This window comes from Bombyx mandarina, chromosome 21 (assembly GCF_030267445.1).
Source record: "Bombyx mandarina strain Sakado chromosome 21, ASM3026744v2".
In the NCBI taxonomy this organism is placed as follows: domain Eukaryota; kingdom Metazoa; phylum Arthropoda; class Insecta; order Lepidoptera; family Bombycidae; genus Bombyx; species Bombyx mandarina.
This window is the reverse complement of record NC_143227.1, coordinates 4,026,533-4,049,962: the sequence shown is the minus strand read 5'-3', so window position 1 is coordinate 4,049,962 and position 23,430 is coordinate 4,026,533. Positions and strand designations below refer to the sequence as shown.

Sequence of the window (23,430 nt, the reverse complement as noted above, 5' to 3'; positions counted from 1 at the left end):
ATCGAATTTGTTTGGCTTTTACTAAAAAGTCCTGCCGCTCCTAATTACTACAACCACTTTAGTAGTAGCAGTATTGTTGTTATTTGTAGTTTTTAATACTCTCTTATTAATTCCCGTTTCGAATTCCCGATCCATGTTGCGTTGATCTCGCCTATTGTTTAAACATTGATTACACATTTTTTTTTTTTATATATTTTTTTTTTATTGCTTAGGTGGGTGGACGAGCTCACAGCCCACCTGGTGTTAAGTGGTTACTGGAGCCCATAGACATCCACAACGTAAATGCGCCACCCACCTTGAGATATAAGTTCTAAGGTCTCAAGTATAGTTACAACGGCTGCCCTACCCTTCAGACCGAAACGTATTAGTGCTTCACGGCAGCAATAGGCAGGGCGATGGTACCTACCCGCGCGGACTCACAAGAGGTCCTACCACCAGTAATTACGCAAGTTATAACTTTGCGGGTTTGATTTTTATTACACGATGTTACTCCTTTACCATGGAAGTCAATCGTGAACATTTGTTGAGTACGTACTTCATTAGAAAAATTGGTACCCGCCTGGGAATCAAACATCGGTGCATCGCTCAACACGAATGCACCGGACGTAGACTTTAGGCCACGACGACTTCAAATACTAATAGTTCATTGCATTTATTGGTGAATGAGCTTAATCAGTACACTCGGTAAATGTGTTGTTCCTGAAATAGTCTCTTGTTTGTTGTAAACATAGAGTAGACCGTCTTAGCACCATCGGTCTAGTATGCTCACTCTAACCGGCGCCATCTAGGCGGGCTCCGGATAGCCTGCCGACCGAGAGGGCTGGTGGTCGTGGCGCCGACGACCGCCAGTCCGGCGTCCCGAGGGGGAGGGTGATGGGAGAGATGTGCTCCGCACTAAACACTTCACTTTCCCCCCTTTGCCTTTTCATGAGTTCTGTCTCATGTGAGGTTTGGACGTTGGTTGTTGAGCGACAGGAGGTTTTAGTCGGTTCGACTCCGACATGCTCCGCCCGCCGTCCCTAGTGGAGGGCGGAAGTCCGGCGATTTCCTCCTGACCAAAAAAAAAAAAAATCGGTCTAGTATATAAAAACAAAACACGTGTAAATTTAGCCGTATCAAATAAACAATTATAAAGACCACACTTCTTTGTCGCTGTCAGGATACTATTGCAACACTCAGGCCACCGTTCATTTATTAAACGAAACAACTAGCGCACAATTGCATTAGTATCGGTTTAATTAACCTCTAGCCGTGTCTAATTGACGCTACCACTTAGTAGTGTATTTGTTGTTTTATGTGTCTACTCTGTACCTGTACTAACTGCATTCTTTAGACGTCTTTTTTTGCACTGATTGGCTTTTTTTACCGACTTCAAAAAAATGAGGCTCTCAATTCGACTGTATGTTTTTTTTATGTTTGTTACCTCATAACCTTTGTACTGGGTGAATCGATTTTGATGATTCTTTTTTTATTAGAAAGCTGACGCTTCCCGTGTTGTCCCATTTCAATTTAGTCCAGTTCTGATAATAGTATCCATGAGTATCGATAGTAGTATCCATTTGCATTAAGTACGTACGCGCCAAATAGATGAATAACTCAATATCACGCCAACCGATTTCGATGATTATTGTTTTTAGTGTATATTAATTAACTTGTTTTGGAATATCTTTTTTTTCTATTTTTTTTTCTGTTTGAAGCATGTCTATTTACAATCATTACGTTGGTGAAAACATTTCGATGAGGCCATACCATTGTTGTTGCTATCGACACTAGTCATAATAATCACATTATTTGGTTCACAAGCACTGGATTTAGGGAAATTTTTATTATCGTTTAAAACTTGCTCATGATATTCTCATTCAAAGAGTTGATATATGAATCACGAACCATTTAACATTTTCGCCGTCTCGTACCTCATTTTTGGTCCGTTTATCAACAAAAGGTTGTAGAGCATGATAGTTTCCTACATAAATATAGCAAGGAATGTTAAAAGTAGTCATCGTCCGATCTTGTTTTTTAATTGTGCCGAATAAGTGATGATTTCATAACAATAATAACGGATGTACGAATAGTTTGAATCAAGGAGCGGAGTCAACCGACTGAATATTATTTAGCTCTTTGGCAGCTAACGGAAATTACTATACTCATATGTCACTAACAGTAGCGAGGCTTGTATTGATGCGGAATGCATTGCTCCTCGCAACATATCCAGTTTTCGTTGAGCTCTTGTTCCTTAGCCGGCGTCGTGGTAACTTGACTGATCGGAGTGATTCCTTTTGTGCACAAGAGCCTCGTCTAATTGGTCGCTTGGATGGTTTGTGTCGTGTATGCGCATAGTAAATGTCTTTAAGACGAGCATTTAATGTTTCAAGTGCATTTCAATGGAAATAATTGACAAAAAATTAATGATTGAGTATAATTGAGTAGCAATTTTTAAATGCAAGCATTTGTCTAATGCTTGTTTTTGTTGGATAATGAAAGGTATAGGGTCTACGTTTCTAAGATATATTAGTTATTGTCTTAGAACATAATCTATTGTTATCAAAAACGATCTATGGGTATTGTTTTTACATTTTAATTTTGGAACGAAGTTCCTTATGGGACGATGCGGAGGGGTACCCTAACTGGGAAAAAACGTCCGTAACGTAAGATTTTTCTATTTAGTTTGCTATCAACAGATGTCGCTGCATGTAAATTCAACAATTCCTGAATCGCGATGACGAGATGTTACACAGTTGATAGTCGTTCTTATCTGGCGTAGGGGATACTACGTTCCCCCAGGGCGAGGCTGCTCCATTGCACTGCGGAGTGGTTGACCCTTACGATTATTTACGAACTTAAAATTAATATTTTTATAATATGGAACTTCGTTCCTATCCGGTGTCCCACGACACCACACATATTTTTTTCTTGATAATGCGAGATAAAAATATGGGTTTTTCATAAATCCCCAAAATAGCTATTATACCTAGTCAGGTCATAAGTATTGTCACACAGTAAAAACTTTTCTTTTAGAATGCTGGCCACAAAAAAGTTTATTGAATTCGAATTTCGAATTGTTCATGAAAATAAAAAAGGTATACTTTTAGAATTTTACTCATTTTTAAATATGGAGTGGACGCTTAAAGAAGACCGTGTTGCAGTTATTGCGTTGCATCGTTGCGGTTACACGCCAATTCAAATTTTTAACATACTGAAAAATTTGAATATAACCAAAAGATTCGTTTATCGTACCATCAAACGATACAATGAAGACTCTAGTATAGATGACAGGTCAAGAAGTGGTCGCCCTCGGTCTGTTAGGACTCCAGCAGTGATAAAAGCTGTGAAGGCGCGAATTCAAAGAAATCCCAAACGTAAGCAGAAACTGTTGGCCCTTCAGATGGGGTTAAGCAGAACCACGGTGAAAAGGGTGTTAAATGAAGACTTAGGGCTTCGGGCATATCGAAGAAAAACAGGACATCGTTTGAATGCTCGTCTAATGGACCTGAGACTGAAGAGATGCCGCGCTTTGTTGAAGCGGTACGCGGGAAAAAAATATCGGGAAATTCTTTTTTCGGATGAAAAAATTTTTACCGTAGAAGAGAGCTACAATAAACAAAATGATAAGGTGTACGCACACAGTAGTGAAGAAGCGAGCAACCGTATTCCGCGTGTCCAATGAGGTCATTTTCCATCCTCGCTCATGGTATGGTTGGGAGTTTCTTATTGGGGCTTAACAGAGGTACATTTTTGTGAGAAAGGTGTAAAAACGAATGCAGTTGTGTATCAAAATACAGTCCTGACGAACCTTGTGGAACCTGTTTCTCATACCATGTTCAATAACAGGCACTGGGTATTCCAACAAGATTCGGCGCCAGCTCATAGAGCGAAGAGCACACAAGACTGGCTGGTGGCGCGTGAAATCGACTTCATCCGGCACGAAGACTGGCCCTCCTCCAGTCCAGATTTGAATCCGTTAGATTACAAGATATGGCAACACTTGGAGGAAAAGGCGTGCTCAAAGCCTCATCCCAATTTGGAGTCACTCAAGACATCCTTGATTAAGGCAGCCGCCGATATTGACATGGACCTCGTTCGTGCTGCGATAGACGACTGGCCGCGCAGATTGAAAGCCTGTATTCAAAATCACGGAGGTCATTTTGAATAAACTTTAGTGTCATAAGAATCTATGTTTTGTTAAGTTCATTTTGGTATATGAATGGTTACATAATGAATAAACTTGTTTCAATTATTTTACATTAAACGTGTGACAGAATTTATGACCTGACTAGGTATATTCCTCGGGGGCAATTTCATCACGCTTATCTCCATATGTACTAAAGGCCAGTACCAGTTTAATATAAAATAATTGTTAATTAAGCATTAATCACGCATTAATGAATGCGTGATCACACAAAGTATGACAAACGTAAATGTAAACAATATACCGCGAATGTGGGGGTTCGGACAAATATGAATCGTTCATTTCACGCCGTAAGTAAATATTTAACGAATTTGATAATCATATTTACCTGTTTTGTTCAACAGTAGACAGACGGCAAAGTATTTCCAAATTGAGAATAAATTATAACACGACCTACATGAATCTGTTAGGACTAAAATAATAAATGACTTTCTTTGGGACCAAATTCCCCATCAAAATTATTGTTATAATTGGATAATGTTAAGCTTTTCGGGGCCGAGAATATGTTCCCTAAGCAGTATCTATTACTATCTATGACTTAATAGTAAGATAGTATGTGAAGAGGATTTTGATGGTAATCATTACGTGGTCACCGGTCCGAATTATACGTCACAGGGAAGATCTTCCACTGATCGTTCAGTAGATCGACTTTTTTTTTCCTACCTATTTTTATAGCCTTGAGAGGCTATTTTAGCTTCACCCTAACGTGTAGGTGAGCTCACGGGGTCAAACCGGAGTGTTGCTAACACTGGCCATAGCAAGAGCAGTGCTTCGCAGAATTACGACCGAATTCGAAACGCGACCCACTGAGAAGATCCGGCGAGAAACTCAGTGGGCTGTGTCTATGGGTTAATTCGCTCGTCGAGCCCTTCGTCGCAAGCGACTGGTTCGACGAGGACGGTGACCGGGGTAGATCGATAGTTCAAATGTTGTTGTTTGGAATTTGTATATTATATGCAAGCTTATCTAGGTTTAGACTACCGAGGTGTGGTAGCTATCACACAGTAGAAGAAATCAGACAATTTCTATTTATATTATGTTTTTATTGTGTGATAGCTACCGCTACCGATACATACCGCTGCAACGGCTTTTCTTCTCTTTCATATAGCAGTACAAATTGTACCAGTTGCGAAGTATAAGTTGTGTGTGTCTCGACAATTTACACTGTAATTTGTAAATTTATACACGTTATAACGTCTAATAAAATCACAGAAAAGCGTTCCTTTTTTTTAAAGATTCTAAGGTATATGATAAATTTTTTTATTCGAATATTATTGAGATAAAGTGTATATGTAATTTTGCTTAGCATCGGATGAACTGTAAGCTATTGTGTCCGTCTCAGATAGAATTCTTAAATGGCCCGGTGTAGATGAATTGTGCATTCAAATAATCCATACAGTGTAAAAATCTTAAACGAAATGACGATTTTTTCGATTTTCGACTGTTCATTGGGATTTTCCCTAAAACACCCGATAGATAAACTGAGACGATGAACCCTGTAGATCGAATCGTCTTATCAGTTCTCTGTAATCTCGATACGATAGTGAGTGTACCATTATGTATATTGCACTACAGTGTACAAGTCTATTATTCAAGCCAGCGCATAATGTTGCCATCTCCAAGCATTCGCTTTATCGAGCTGAATGTGTAATTTGACGGGTGCCGGTGACGTCATTCAATTATAATCTACGCTCCACTTGTCATAGCTCAAGATGTTATTTCAGAAAATTTACGAGCATATTAATATTGTTATTAGCGCGTTGTGTTTGTAAGACAAAAATAATATAAAATGCCGTATAATTAATCTTTAATCTATATATATAAAAATGAATTGCTGTTCGTTAGTCTCGCTAAAACTCGAGAATTATTTGTGGAAGTCCAGAGAAGGTTTAAAAGGTAGATAAATATGAAAATTCTCGGAATTAAATAAAAATAACAATTTTGTTTTTCCTTTGATGTGTCCCCGTCGGACGGGTTTATTTTATACAAAAGTTTAGGTCTTTTATTTATTGATTGAGGCACTACGCACTACGAAGTCTGCCGGGTCAGCTAGTACTGAATAAAATTTTTATTTTTATTTTTTCAGATCAATTGGGTGTGGTTGTACGTTGCGTGCCAGTCTTTCAGCCAGGGTAAGTTTTAGAATAATTTTCTGGAAGGGTTTAAAAATACTAGATGCAGAACCTATATTAATATTGCTATGCTATTCGACCAGGTACAGATACTTCTGCTACTATGCAGTATTCAACCAACGAGAAACTCTTAACCGCTCAACACAAGGTCATTGATGCTTAATTGCATTGCGTTGTCTGCATTAAATTTTCCGGTCATCGTTCTTGTCGAACCCGTCGCTTGTGACGAAGGGTTCGGCGACTAAATTAAACCACAGACACAGCCCATTGAGTATCTCACCGGATCTTCTCAGTGGGTCGCGTTTCCGATCCGGTGGTTGATCCTAGGGATTTTGCTAGGGCTAGTGTTAGCAACGTCCTCAGGGTAGAGCCCCTACTCATTCGGTTACGCTGAGCTAGTCCTCTAAGGCTACCACCAGCTTAGGTAGGAAAAAAATATCTGATTTTTTTTAGTGAAACGTAATTTTTAAATAACGATGCTTATTCTATATTTGCATTTGCGATTTGCAAGAGTAACATATAGTCGTTTCGGAAATCGCTCCCATGAATCTCATACAAGAATATAAATGTGTTCAGAGGAATATAAACGTATTGTAATAGAAACAATTGCTGGTTGGATTCCGTACATAAAGCCTCCGAAATGTAGAGAGAATGAATTATATTTGTAGGTTTAAATAGTTTAGAATCTCTTGTCTGCCGCTACATTATTTATTCAGGGATAGCTAGTACACGTCAAGTATTTCCCCGGGGATTGAACTGTCCCGCCCGTATTCCCCGAGATAGATTCAATTTAAAACGTCTGCCCACCTGAAGACCGTGCGTTTAAGCTATGCAAATTTTACAACTGAACCTAACGCTATAAAATATAGCCGAGCGTAAAACGTTCCATTATAGATGTACGGGTTAAGTTCTAGATGTATTTACGTGAGCGCAGGTGGATGCCTTTATAGGTGATATTTTGCATAGATTGTTTCGTCTGAGAAATGCGAATTGACTGAAATAAATATGTCGGGCTGAGCTCTTCCCGATCATCACCTGGTGTCCTCGTGGTCAGTCATTTGTAGGTTAGACTCGAAATAAGAACATAATTAAATAATAGCAGACTAGAAACGCGGTGATCTCAGAGATGCGTGCGATCGCAACGGTGCCTCCAAAGAGTATGCCTTCTCTCTCAAATGACTGTCTAGTCCATACTATCGTCATAGACTAACTCTTCAAATGTCACACATCATGCACAGATTCACTGACACTTGCCATAAGCCATTGTCTATCGAACGAGTCGATAACAAGTCTACTCATAAACAATTACGATCGCAGTGCCATCTCCGATTCCACCCAGGTAATTAACTTGACGTTTCTAATCTGATATATCACAACTATTTCCACTGACGCTCTGACATATCTATACTAATATATAAATCTACACTGGTTTTTACGGATGTTCCGTTTTAACTACTGACCAGGTATCCGATTGATTTGAAACTTGATATCCATGTAGAAAATACATGTACTTAACGGATAGGCTAATATTTATATGAGTGTTGGACTCCCTACACTAGTTGCGGGGGCGTTAATGATGGGAATATTTGTGGGGGTGAGAAATAGTAATGTTAATTTTAAATGCCCAGCGAAGCGGACGGGTACAGCTAGTATATTATATTTCACTAGACGTTATCAGTTCATTTGAATACCCACCTTTAGATATGATGTCGAAGCCTCGATCTTATTGTGTAGCGAGCAACCGGCTCATCGTTCAAACTGGAATACACAACTGCGTCATAGCAGTTAGGTACAAACTAGCGATAAATGAGTTCGCATATATGTATTGTCAAAAAAGGTTTGTAATAAATTTTGTGAAGCCTGAAGGCTGTGGGGTGTATTAAGTTACGTATCAATTTATTTCGATATTTTGGAATATTTACACGTTAAAAGTGACTTTGGGCTTATACGACGTATGATACGTCTGACCTTTATGGCACTTGTAAAATATTCAATAGGCATAAATAAGGATTGCTTTCGGAATATTCGGCAAATATTGATATATAATTTTATTAGAATCGAATTGACGTACAAACTAGTCGATTTATTACAGTCCACATTAATTACATAATAAATAAAAATCACACATTTTCCTAATTTGAATTTGGAATTATCTTCTTTAAAATTTAAACGTTTAATGATATCAAAACCAGCCAGATACAAATAGTATAGCCAAAGAGATTTTATTACAAGTTCATACATACAATGCGAAAAGACTTTTTCCCCAACCTATTACAAATATTGAACTGTGAATTTAGCGCTCGGTGTGTATTAAATTCGTACCGATATGGACCTTGTGACTGATAGCACAATCAAAAGTTTTCTTAATGAATTCATCCATATATGAACTAAAGTTTTGATTTAAAGTTTGAGGTTTCGTTCAATATTGGCGAATGAGTTCGAGTTTTACTGCGAAAAACAAACGAATACAGCGTAGTTTAATGAATTTTGACCTTTTCTGTATTAAAGTTAAAGTACAAAATCCACTATGTGATTTGTTTTTAAGGACAGTAAAGACGTAATTATAAAGTCTGTAGACTAGTTTAAGACTTTATTTATTGTTATAGATTAATACACGGATAAACAAACGGACTTGTTACACGAGCTCACAGGGAAAACGAGTGTATTGACAAAGATGCTTTTAAAAAAAATGTGTTTCGTTAAAGTGGTGGCCTTAAAAAAGGCATGGTGAAAACAGAGTAAAATCAAATTTGCGTGCAATAGAAAAATATTAATAGATTAGTGATTCCGCTAAAAATGAACGATTTTATCGTGTTTTTCAAAAAATAATATTAAAATAGCTTCAATTCACGAGAAAATTCGCAGCGGATAGCGCATTAGCAGCGCGTGCAACCACAGGCACAGCCCTCTGAGTTTCTCGCTGGATCTTTGTAGTAGGTCCTGATTCCGGTCCGGTAAATATTTGGTATGTCAATAATTAAGACGAGGTAGACGTTTTAATTTTATTAGGCTATTTGGGTAAAACAATATTAACCAATATGTTCAATCTATTTCTAAATCCACCCCGAGTTAGCAACTATCGCAGTCTTCGGCATTCAAACTACCGCGTGGAATAGAAATACGCGATATTTCGCTGGCGAAATAAGAAAAGAAAAGAACTACTGTATCAAAGGTAGATAAGCGGTTTTCCTTATCTGTAAAACCGAGAAAGCAAGTAGAGGGTAGTAAGTAGGTTGGTGACCCTGAAGGGTGTATTCATTACACCGAGCGAATGAAGTTTCTCGGCAGACTGACGTTTATTCTTATTAACATTGTTCACAAGCTTTTGTACAGGTTATTTGGAAATTGTCATTAGGGATATTCAGACTTTTGTTGTATTTCTTCTGTTAAGTTATGGGTACTGCTACACCGGCAACATACTCTACTATCAATTGCAAAATTACAATTAGATTAATTATTTAGTAGTACATGAGTTATAAGTTAAATGGAAAATAGCTGTGGTTGGGGATGTGGCAGTGGTTGATTAAAACGAGGCACATATACCAGTGTAACGTGTGTTCAAAACCCTTTGACCTTCGATATATATATATATATAATACGTCATTAGTACAAAAACTCTTTAAAATTATTACTTCTAAGATGAGTTTGTAACACATTTTTGCTGACATCACAACAGCGCGGAGCTTACAAAGTTTGTAGGAACAGCGGTGCCCGGCGAACTAATGGAATGGAAAGTTGGTGGTTATTTTTAATTAATACTCGGACGGTGCCCGGGGAGGTATTAGTGCTACGTCCACTGAGCTAGTAGTTTCTGAAGTTGGATACTGGTGTGCTGACTCAGGACGATGAACGGGACGCACGGGTATCGTTTTCGGGGATTGCCGACAGATGGCGTTCGTAACTTCTGATACGATGTCACCGAAAAAAATAATAATAATATTTGTTGACCCACGAGACACCGGGTGGGTTTTACTGGTGGTAGGACCTCTTGTGAGTGTGAAAATAACAAACGCTAGATTAAACCGTTAAAATTAATTTTATTAATAAAATTTTATAATAAAATTAGAGAAATAATCGTTCCTATACACTAATGGTGATGTATTTCAGGAAAATGTGTAATGTAAATTGTTGATAGAGAAAGCGTGCAGAGGTGTAATTTTGTAGCGGAATAAGTTTTCCCTTTAATGCAACGTTCGGAGTATGATATTACTTTCTGAAACTAGTCGTTTAAAAAAACAAAGTTGTTTTAAATAATCAAATCAAATCAAATCAAAAAAGTTTTATTCAACATAAATGAAAGTACATACTTGTTGAACGTCAAAAGAACTCCCGCCAATTCACAAGAATTAGCCTCCGACCTGAGAAGAATTGGCAAGAAACTCAGCGGGCATGTCTTTTTTTTTTTTTTAAATATTAGTTTTTTTTTTTTTGAAATGTTAATTTTTTTTAAATATTCATTTTTACAATAAGTAATTATAACATAACAATTATTACAATATTGAAATGCCCGGAGCGAGCAACTCATTCCCACTTTGTGCAATCTTCTAGATAATCATTGACTTAGTGATATATGACATAGTTGAAATTTCGAAAATAGTCTGAAATACTTTGTTTCCATTGCACTGGAAATTACCTCTGCTACTGGGTTCTATATATATTTTTAATGAAGCTGTTACTGTTTAAATGAGTACCATCTGACAACTATCGCAGTCACTGATAATTATTTTTTCCTACCTATTTTAGTGATCTCGAGGGGTCAAACTAGATTCACCGGGCGAGTAAGTGAACTCATGGGCCAATAAACTGGTGAATTTGCTAACACTAACTCTAGCAAGAGTAATGCTTCTCAGAATTTACCACCTGATCGGAAATGCCACCCACTGAGAAGATCCGGCGAAAAACTCAGTGAGCTGTGTTGGAGGGTTCTGTCATCATGTCACCTATGTCACGCTTTTATAGTGTTCTCGACTATGCCTTCAATTTTCCAGAACATTCCCGATGGAATTAGAACATTAGGAATGTTTTAGACTAGACTCGTCTTGCCTATGTCGAGAACATTCTCGGGGGCATTAAAACAATCTCGCTCCAACCAGAACACTAAGGAAATGTTCCAGAACATTCAAGAGATGTTCTAATTGTTTCGATATCCGTTTTTACTATCTGATGACAGATGGCGTTACTCGTACCGGCAAAACGATACCGCGACAATCACTAAATTTTGAACTTAAAGTGGTTTCATAAACTTAATTAGAATGAGGGGTTTGATATTTGTCCATTGGTAAGTCTTCCTTAATTTATCCCAGTACTAGTTTACTGTAAAATTCATATACAGTCAAAATCTGTTATAACGACATCGAAGGGACTGCTCATATTCAGTCGTAAAAACCGATAGTCGTAACAACCGGTGATGTTTAATGTGTATCGTGCAAGTACAAACAAATCGATAGGGAATTATTGGAAAAATATATTTACATAATACGCGATTTTACTTCAATATTAATTTGTTTTCTTTTTCTTTGCGACATTTTGAAAGTTTCACGAATAACTCCACAAAGTTTTGGTGCGTCTTGTGTATAGATAAGTAACAAACTAACTGAAGAGATATGAAGAAGCGGGCTTTGACTACCGCATGCACGTGTTTTGTTTCTAAGAATTAGAAAAGACCCTACACTAAACTAAATCCTATTGTTTTCTTTCCTGATTTTAAAAGCCATTGAAGACAAATGTGGATACCTATTCAAATTGTTTACAATACAGCTTAGCCGGTCGTTCTAACAGATCTAATTCTCCGAAATATTAGTTAAATGTGGTCGTTTTATGAGGTATGTCGTTATTACCAATGTCGTAGAAAGCAATATTTTTAATAAGGCGGTCAAATGGCATTCAGCCGGGACCTTTGTTCTTGGTTATTATAACCGGCATGTTGTATTAAACGATGTCGCAGTAAACGGTTTTGACTGTACATAAATAAATATCTATAATTGCCTAGTGCTATGCGAGCATAGAGGAGAACGCTGAAAAGTTTCCGGAGCTTGAATCCGAAACCGTTCTAAATCCCGCAGTGTGCATCCGTATTTTACGGTTCATTAACGTCACGAGCACACTTCACTGTGTATTTACATTTTGTTTACATATAACTATGGGCAACAAAATCCACTATTTTTTGTTTGTACTAGTCGCGTCAAAGAAGTTCTATTGACAGGCGGTGTAATGTGGTTACTTGACATCACAACGTGTTTGATGACGACCGTGAATCATGAGGTCAGTCTTAATTGTGTTGTGTAAGTATTGTCCTACCCTCCAAATCGGATCTTATGATGCCTTAGCGGCAGAAATAAGGATCACGCATTTACTGCCAACATTACATTTCTTTTGTCGGACGTTTGTAGAATTATTATTAACCGATCATGGAAAATTATATGTTATAATTTCAAAAGCTCTCATATCAAATTTTTTGTCGCTAATGTCGAGAGTTCAATTTATAGCTATCGTCTGACCTTTCAGATCCTTTGTCATGCATTGGCTGAATACCGTGGATACAATAAATTTCGTTTGGACACGTTAAAGTCTGCTTAGTTGCATATTATACATAGTTTCTTCTCGCTTGCAGTTGTGACCTTATGACGCGCAATATAATGCGCACGCTGTGTACAAACTTTGTACTACATATAAAGCTGCTAGAAATATCATGAGATTGTTATTCTCTTCTAAAACTTGCGTTAGAGAGAGATAAAAAAATACGGACAAAATGCGTCCAAGCTTAATTGGAGAAATGGCTATTCGATTTTAAATTGGCTGTTATTATATAAATAATAAATATTTACTAACGATCACGCCACGTTAACTGGTCCCGTGATAAGTTCGTAAAGAACTTGTCTTACAGGTACCAGATAACGGAAATAAATGTAAGATTTTTATTATACACATACATATATTTAATATACATCCATAACCCTGGAAAATACATTTATATTTATCATATTAATATATTCCCTTGGCGGGATTCGAACCCGCGACCCCCTTATGTAGTAACCATGTCACTTACCACTACACCAGACAGCCGTATTCCACATTGTCCACTCGATTATGCTTATTAAAAAAAGAAATGTCATTTTCATTTAATACCATTTTCATTTAAATTCCAAAGTTACAAGAGACATGATTATCGCTGTAATGGAAAAGCCAATGGAATACAGAATCGAAAACGCAGTGTTTTAATTGTATAATAATTAACATACGCTTCTGAGGTTTTATTGGATTTAATTCGCGCAATGAAACCCGTTGGATATCGTGGGCGTGAGTATGAAGGATTCAGTTTTCGTTTCGATTTGCTTGAACCAACATTTCAACTGACTTATTAGCTTGCAGTTAAGAAAAAAGTATCTCATGTTTCTTACTTTAGATAATACTAGACGATAACGTTTTTTTTTTTTTTTGATAATGTCGTCTTGTTGTGTCGTTAAAGCGGTTAGTTGCCCTCAATTAAGAAAAATAGTATTATTATTCGTCAATAGATGTCGGGAAGAGTTGATTATTGAAAACACGAATAAAACAACATTTTCTGAAAATAAATCGTAGCTAGATCGATTTATCGCCCCCGAAATCCCCTGTATACTAAATTTTATGAAAATCGTTGAAGCCGTTTCCGAGGTTCAGATTATATTACATATATATATTAATATACAAGAATTGCTCTTGAAGGTATAAGATTCTGATTTCGATTTTATATCCTAAACGGTGTATGAAAGAGACAACTGTAGTTGGTCTGAAAATATTCATGAAAACGTCGAAATCGACCCATAGTCCTCGAATTATAAACCCAGTCCGCATTTACACTAAAACAGAAGCAATAAGGTCGGCCCAAGAGCCCTAATAAGGAAAAAAATAAAAAGCCTCGATTGAAAAACTAAGAGGGTGTCTGCCAGATATTTTCTCTTTCGTTAACCAATCTAGCATAAAACGATTAATGATTTTTTTATTGCCCTTGTAGGCATACGAGCATACGGCCCACCTGAGGGTGAGTGGTTACCGTCGCCCATGGACTTCAGCAATGCCAGGGGCAGAGTCAAGCCGCTGCCTACTTATGTATGAAACTTTGTATGAAAACCTATTGTTTTTCGCTGTAAAGCATGTTATAAGCACTCGGACTTTAGAAATTATTCCTTTACATCCTGCATCAAATTAACATACGCCCGGAAGTTTGTGTAACGTGTCATATCATGTTATAAGTTCCCAATTTACTAGTCCTCGTACATCCCGTGTGTAAATATCGACCGATGTTCAGCATTTTACTGTAGTTGCGCGCTTTTATTGAAATGTCGTCCAGTCGTGGTCTCCTTTAAATTATTTTATATGCTACGATACGATTTATGGTTAAATTTTAAGGGCAAGATCGCTTTTATAGACCTCAACAATGTCAGGGGCAGAGCCAAGCCGCTGCCTATAAAATTCGTCAAGCATAACAAGAAATACAGTTATAGATTCTTGCGATGTTCGCTGTTTATTTCATTTGATATTTTTTTTCATTTATACCAAATATATAGAAAGTGTTGTGGTCTTATTATTGTGTACAAGAAAACCCGTGGTAGATAAGCAGGTCAGTTTTGCTTTAAAAACTTATACAGAGTACATTATTGATGATCTGTCGTCATAAATGCTCCTAGAACTTTTTACTGGTGGTAGGACCTCTTGTGAGTTCGCGCGGGTGGGTACCGCCACCCTGTCTATTTTCTGCCGTGAAGCAGTAATGCGTTTCGGTTTGAAGGGTGGAGCAGCCGTTGTAACTATACTTGAGACCTTAGAACTTATATCTCAGGGTGGGTGGCGCATTTACGTTGTAGATGTCTATGGTCTCCAGTAACCACCTATCACCAGGTAGGCTGTGAACTCGTCCACCCATCTAAGCAATAAAAAAAAAAGAATCGAATACCAGACGAAAAAAGCGCGTTTACTTTTGGAGGCAAAACGGGAGTACTCCTGTTTTTACTTGTTTTAAAAACAATCCACAGTTCGAAATTTAAAAAATCAAAGATAATTTATTTTTGATCGTATCATGTAAATGCTTTGAAGCACAATCCTGTCAGCATTCTCGAACCGTGTACGGTATAAGCTTAGTTGTGAATGTTCGCAATGGAGATTTTTATTTTAGACCCGGAACCCACTTGCGTAGATTATGAAGTTTACAACTACTCCACGCCACGGTCCGAAGATTCTCGAAAGATTGGAACCGGCTAAAGCGAGAACGGAGCACGGATGGGAATTACACAGTAATGTAATGTAAATTGGATGACCCGCCCCTGTAACTTCCAGCGTAAGCACACTCAGCTCTATTATCATTATACCCTGAAGATACATCGTACTTTGGAAGAGTGAAACTTAAAAAATCAGTACGATCATGACCTCAGTTCTTAATCTAAAATATGTTATTTCGATAAACACGATTTCTGGTGGTAGGTCTTATTACTGGTGGTAGGACCTCTTGTGAGTCCGCGCGGGTGGGTACCACCACCCTGCCTATTTCTACCGTGAAGCAGTAATGCGTTTCGGTTTGAAGAGTGGGGCAGCCGTTGTAACTATACTTGAGACCTTAGAACTTATATCTCAAGGTGGGTGGCGCATTTACGTTGTGGATGTCTATGGGCTCCAGTAACCACTTAACACCAGGTGGGCTGTGAGCTCGTCCACACATCTAAGCAATAAAAAAAAAACCTATTTTGTATGTGCCTAATTCAACAATATTCTCTCAATATTGTTGTTTTATTTAAGCGTTTTATTAAAATTCCGGCAATTATGCAGAAGCAAAAAGACATGATATCTTTAAAAAGCCCTCGAAATCTTTTTTTGTAGGGCTTAATTGAAATAATATTCCTTTGTCCCCACGGCAGAGAAGATTGAGGGCGGGACGTGCGGCATTTTCGTTGTTTTTCCCCTCTCGGGCAAATGAGAAATACTTTTCTCTTTGTGACATACGACGCCCACAGCCCAGCGCGGTGGCTAAGCACCAACAAAAATAGAAAAACGGACACGCAAAACTAACATTAGACTTGTTTGCCTGCCAATTCGAATTGCTCCGTCCGCGTCGGTAAGTAGCGTCGCAACTTTGTCGTTTGTATTTATTGGATCGCATTTTGTAATGAATTAGTTGGGGGGATTATGCAGAAGCGGGGGGGGCTATTGATGAAAGTATCAAAAATATGAGCTATCCAAATTATCTTTTTGTTTGTAAGTATCGTTTGTGTGTTGTAGCTCCGGTGGTAGATTCTGCGAAGCACGGCTCTTGCTAGGGTTCGTGTTAGCAACGTCATCAGGTTTGAGCCCCGTGAGCTCACCTACTAGTTAGGGTTACGCTGGAATAGCCTCTCTAGGCTACCAGCTTAGGCAGGAAAAAAAAAAGTGTTGTAATTATTGTTTGTTTTTTGGGGGTAGTTCTAAAAAAAGATAATACGTCAATAGTTTTTGTGTACTGCTAATTAAATTGACAAACAATTTTGAGACTGTTTTCAATCAAATTGCTTTCGATTCAATTTTATTTTGTGTTGTGTAAAAATAGTATAAAATTCAAATAGGACATATCCATATTACTGAGACGGCAAGCTTTGGAGATTTGATTCGAGCTTACATCGGAATGGTCTTATAAATTTTAGGAGATGCACTGCACCAGTGACTTCAAGTGTTTTTGTTTAGGTAAATTTCTTGAGCAGAAAAATATTGAAATTATAGTTAAGAATATTGTATTTTAGATCTTGCAATAATATACTACCTATATTTAGCAATGACAAATGCAGATGTATAATCATGTATGAAAAAATATTCATGGGCAACTCCTTAAGAGACCAAACGTACATAAATACAGTATATAACTGATGTATATAAGAAAAAAAATACTTGAGAAAAAAGTAAGGCAGTGTTTTTGGTTTATCTCTATTTCCGAGTGATGAGTGGTATCGTATGAATTATGCTGGTTAAAAATAACTGCTGGTATGAATGTTCTTTGTAATTTACTGTACATTGTAACATTAATGATGCACTAGAAACATTCAAAATAATATAATGAATCATCATCATCATCATCATCATCAGCCTTTATCTGCCCACTGCTGGACATAGGCCTTCCCCAATGCCTTCCACATAATGCGGTCCTCCGCCTTCCGCATCCAACGACTTCCCGCCGTGCGCACTAAGTCGTCAGTCCACCTGGTTGGAGGACGCCCCACGCTCCTTGTACCCATCCGTGGCCTCCATTCGAGGACTTTCATTCATTGATAATGAATACGAAAGTAAAAACATTTACCTGATACATTTTCACGCACGAACCACTGCAGCGCTTTTGACGAAATGTGTTATGGAAATAGTATATTATTTAACCCTGCGAAATAATATACCTTTCATCCTGCTGGGACGGGTCTCCATCTACACGATTAGAGCTGAGTTACTCCACGTAGGCGAAGCTGTGTACTGAAAACTAGTCGGAATATAAACGTGGTTAGTGGTTAATTTTCAATTTACTATCACCATGGCCCAGTTTGGTACCACCATCCTACCTAATTTTACTGGTGGTAGGACCTCTTGTGAGTCCGCATGGGTAGTTACCACTGCCTCACCTATTTCTGCCGTGAAGCAGTAATGTGTTTCGGTCTGAAGGGTAAGGGCACCCGTTGTAACTACTTATATACTGAGATCTTGGAACTTATATCTCAAGGTGGGTTGCGCATTTATGTTGTAGATTTTTTTATTGCCTTTGTAGGCAGACGAGCATACGGCCCACCTGATGGTGAGTGGTTACCGTCCCTCATGGACTTCAGCAATGCCAGGGGCAGAACCAAGCCGCTGCCTACCGCTGTCTATGGGCTCCAGTAACCACTTAACACCAGGTGGGCTGCGAGCTCGTCCGTCCATCTAAGCAGTAAAAAAAAAATCTGCCGCGAAACAATCATGTTTTTTGTTACGAAGAGGATAGGTAGTCGTTATTGTACCGCAGATACCGAGCTCATGTCTCAAGATGGACCGTAGACTGAACAATATCTATTATTAAAAATATATTTAAAATTATGTTTATCCGCTGAGTTGTCCTACGGTGCTCACGTCTAAATTGTGTTTTCGGTTCTTCTCAAAGTTTTTTGTTTTTATTTTTTATTTTTTTACTGACCTGTACAAAAAAGTTATAAGGTATTGTGAACAATATATTAAATGTGCTTACGTAATGTGAAGTGTGTTCTTGGGCATTATATGTGAATACGGCTTCTCAGTTAACGTAATAATGTAAGAAAATTGTAGCTTTACTGTTTACTGCAAATTTCATATTAAATACACTAAGACTTAAATGAGTCGACTATTATCAAGGCCGGCAATGTGACTTTTGGACAATTATTGGTAAATCAGAAAAACGAATTATTGACTTTGTATTCCATTGGCAGTCACAAAATTCTTCTGAACGACATCTTAGATAAATAACAGGTTAAGTTAATACTTTATTTCATGCAGGTTTTGAACCGTATTCTTTGAAGGAGACGATTATATTCAAATCAATCTTTATTGACATATCAATAACATTTTTTTGTCCAAATGCACAGATCAGACCTTTGATAATAGACGACTCAAATAAAACTAAATAAATTCGTAAGACTAAAATGTCTCGAAAGAACCGAATCTACAATGTCGGTTCGAAGGCTACCGCACTGTCGAAAGCTGACAAACACACACACACACACACATACTAAACCGAACATCGAATAAATGCATCTAACCGATTCGTTGGGCAGAAATCGATTTTCCGATAGTGTAGTGTATGTTAAGATAATCCTAAAATAGATTCGGAATTCGATGTTATGGCCACAAGGTTTTGGATACGGAACGTTACCCGATGTAATTGAGTTAGACAAATCCTTACTAACGCAGTCAATGTCTTGCAGTGATATGAACAGTTGTACTATATGTGTTTTTTTTTTTATTGCTTAGATGGGTGGACGAGCTCACAGCCTACCTGGTTTTAAGCGGTTACTGGAGCCCATAGACATTTACAACGTAAATGCGCCACCCACCTTGAGATATAAGTTATAAGATCTCAGTATAGTTACAACGGCTGCCCCACCCTTCAAACCGAAACGCATTACTGCTTCACGGCGGAAATAGGCAGGATGGTGGTACCTACCCGTGCGGACTCACAAGAGGTCCTACCACCAGTAGGAAAGTTTAGTTAATATCTAGTTGAATATCTATTATTTTGAAAACATTTCCAGTTCCGAGTCTATCCAAATTACATCTGAGCTTGTTACGTTTAGATGCCATTAAATTAGTTATCGGGGGGACACATTAACGACCCGACTCGCCGGAGCCAGCGAATACGACAAATGAACACGCCCGTCCGCCGGATGGTTTATTACAGCAGATAGCATTAACGTTAAGGATATGACCTATGGCCGTTCAAGTTCTCGATTCATAATTTACAATGTTAACCGCCGGGCCTCTTTATTGACACGTATTATGGACCCGGGACCGGGGCGCGACGGAGAAACTTTGATAGCTACAAATTAACTTCGATCCATGCCCTTCGACTTCGGTTTAAACTATGTTTTGTAATTTATGCTAACTAATGATGGAGGTCCATAGTCCAATAGTTACTGGTGGTAGAACCTCTTGTGAGTCCGCACGGGTAGGTACCACCGCCTTGCCTATTTCTGCCGTGAAGCAGTAATGCGTTTCGGTTTGAAGGGTGGGGCAGCCGTTGTAACTATACTGAGACCTTAGAACTTATATCTCAAGGTGGGTGGCGCATTTACGTTGCAGATGTCTATGGGCTCCAGTAACCACTTAACACCAGGTGGGCTGTGAGCTCGTCCACCCATTTAAGCATTAAAAAAAAATTGATACGACGGAGTTTCGGGGCGTTAATGATGAGAATCTTTGTGGGGGTGAGAAATAATAATGTTAATTTTAAATGCCCAGCGAAGCGGACGGGTACAGCTAGTTATGTATATAAATATGGTTTTATTTATAGTATCCTTTACACGAATATGATATTTTGCGGCCGAACGAGTAATTACACAAGCCGGTACATTTACAAGAGAACAAGGCCGATGTAATCTAAAACTTAGTGCGAAACCTATCTGCGAGAGCCACGCCGTTCTACATTAAATTCAAATCCTGCCTAAATTCGGTGCGAGCACATTGTGATTTACGTACGGTTCTGAGTTAAATATTTGCTGAATTCACAGTCCAGTGTCGGCCGCGAACGTCAGAATGGCGATGCGGTGGCGACACGCGACACGGCGCGTTACGTATAAGTCCGACATCGGTTCAAAGCCCGTCTGGTGACCGTCAACGCGTCCGCACATAAATTTCTGGGCGCTCATTCAACGCGCCGAAATTGAATTATACGGAGTCCCCGGATTTTATATCTATTAGGAGAACGTTCAGTCGTCCCCCGGGGTGAGGATTTAGATACCGATAACTTTCTCATTTCCTTCGGGCATCGCGGCGAGCGTTACTTAGACGCATATAAAACTCGGTCCCTAGCGACATAAAGGCCTCACCTTCGAACCGGTACCTTTAAATTAAGTCATCAATCTTTCATCTGACACGCATTTTGTACATTCATTGCTTTTTATTTTATCTATACTATCTATACTAATATTATAAAGAGGAAAGATTTATTTGTTTGTTTGTTTCGAATAGGCTCCGAAACTACTGGACCGATTTGAAAAATTCTTTTTCCATTAGAAGCCGACATTGTCCCTGATGAACATAGGCTACTTTTTTATTTTTTATTTTTTTTATTTTTTTGTTTCATGTGTGTTTTAATGTTTCCGAAGCGAAGCGAGGGCGGGTCGCTAGTACCGTATAAACCAACATACGTATCAGGAAGGATACTAGTTTAAGTTGACATAGCTGAAATTAAAACAGTCGATATAAACAAGAAAAACATTCTACAAATATGTAACTCATTGTCGTATGTAGTTCACTAGATAGGCGGATAATAAGTACGAAATACGTACATACGTATAGCCGTCGTGCCTCTGAGCTCAATCGAGACAGTGAACTCTCTGTGTTGATTAGTGAACTACTCACCACTGAGGATGGGAGGGTTTAATTAAAATGATTTGGCGCTCGAGATTTCAGCCGCATCGAGCGAGACGTACCAGATTAAACGTTCATGTTCATACTAAAATGGTAAATATTTTCGAATTTCTCACTAGGTAACAGACAGTAGAGTTGTGCTGTGAATTTTAATGATATTTCGACATTTTCTAGGGGGTAGCAGCGCGTCGTGGCGTAGCGCTACGTTTAATCCGCGAGCGCTACGAAACGTGTTTGTATAAAGTTTTCCATTACATTACCAGCGCTGTGTGCTACGCCGAGAGCCGCCTTTGGAACTAGGACAATAAATGGACACCGGAGCGCGCTCCGATATCGCAACTGCTACTGTTATTGTAACGGATGTAACTTTGGATAAACGTCAACTGCACCCGAATTTAGTGCGCTATCGCAGCGACTGCCGTTTTATTAGTCCGTTTTGCATACATTACCCGGTGCGCGTCGATACACGAACAAATGTGTACTACCCTACAAGAATTTAGATGGGAACACAAGCAAGGAATTATCATGTCACGTTTTTTGCAGGTAATTCACAAAAACGTTATACTACAAAATTCCATTTGGGATTGTAATGTTGTAGAAAGCAAAATTGACTTGAGTGCAGTTCACGCGAGTACGGTAACGACTTTTCCACTGTCCAATTTGCAAAGGAATTCTCCCGTTTCCTGTGGTGAAATAGGATTTGTGATGATCCCCTCATTTTTCTCTCCATTATTGCGGGCTCGGGTGACGTCATTCCGAGGATTTGACACAATGGCTTTAATGATCCCGAAAATCTTTTAGAGAGTTTTGAAGTTGTCCTTCATTTGAACGTTTCGATTTAATAAACTTCTTTGTTTAAGAGGGTAGAGTTTTTGATTGCAGTCGCCGATATATTTATGAAGTATAATTCCTACGGACACAATGTCTTAAGATTCAAGCCAGGTGATAGATAATAAGTAAAAGGATCTAAAACAATAATAGTCGGCAAGCAAATATTAAATAGTAGAAAGTAACTTGCTGAAATTTCGCTAAAACTTACTCATCAAACATTTAACAGTTGCATCCTTGAATAATTTTTCCAACCCTCACCTGCTCCACAAGAAGACTTCTTATTATCTTGAGCATATAATACTTATACACTTGGACTCTTATCACTGAAATGTCCATTTCTATATATCTATATACTCAACGTCTACCCACAACCTGCCTAAAAAGAATATTGCGGTATTTTGCTCATGTTGCACACAGGGATACCAGCAATTTGGAACGCCTTATGGTGACCAGTAAAATCGAGGGAAAAGCAAGGGGTAGAGGTCCCAAACGGGATCGATGGAGACAGGTAGTTGACGGAATCAAACGGAGTCACAATCATCAGCAATGAGGGACCGATTGAAGAGAGAGAGATAGGTATCTTTTTTTTTTTTATTGCTTAGATGTGTGGACGAGCTCACAGCCCACCTGGTGTTAAGTGGTTACTGGAGCCTATAGACATCTACATATTTTTTGAGAGGCTATTTCAGCTTCGCCCTAACGTTTGTAGGTGAGCTCACGGGGCTCAACCTGACTACGATCCTAACACAAATCCTAGCAAGAATCGTGCTTCGCAGAATCTACCACCAGATCGGAATCGCGACCCACTGAGAAGATCCGGCGAGAAACTCAGTGGGCTGTCTGAGAGTTAATTTACTCGTCGAGCCCTTCGTTGCAAGCGACGGGTTCGACGAGAATGGTGACCGGTGTTTGAAGAACCTAAAAGCACCGTTAGTGGATCGGGAGGATCCGAGATGACGTGTTTTGGACGACGTCGACTGCTTTCCATTCTGTCCGCAGGATCGGGAATGAGACATCTACAACGTAAATGCGCCACCCACCTTGAGATATAAGTTCTAAGGTCTCAAATATAGTTACAACGGCTGCCCCACCCTTCAAACCGAAACGCACTACTGCTTCACGGCAGAAATAGGCAGGGTGGTGGTACCTACCCGCGCGGACTCACAAGAGGTCCTACCACCAGTAAAATCCACCAGTATCTATCTTTAT

The 23,430-nt window shown here is 38.7% G+C and overlaps 1 protein-coding gene across 1 annotated transcript in view; it reads left to right on the top strand.

The window, feature by feature from the left end:
• The window catches only part of LOC114244349 (furin-like protease 2), a 282,788-nt gene that overhangs the window by 135,769 nt on the left and 123,589 nt on the right, over nucleotides 1-23,430 (top strand). Inside the window, exon 2 of the mRNA XM_028176131.2 lies at nucleotides 6,273-6,318. The gene's annotated coding sequence lies outside the window, so the exon portion shown is untranslated. The remainder of the gene's footprint in view (nucleotides 1-6,272; nucleotides 6,319-23,430) is intronic.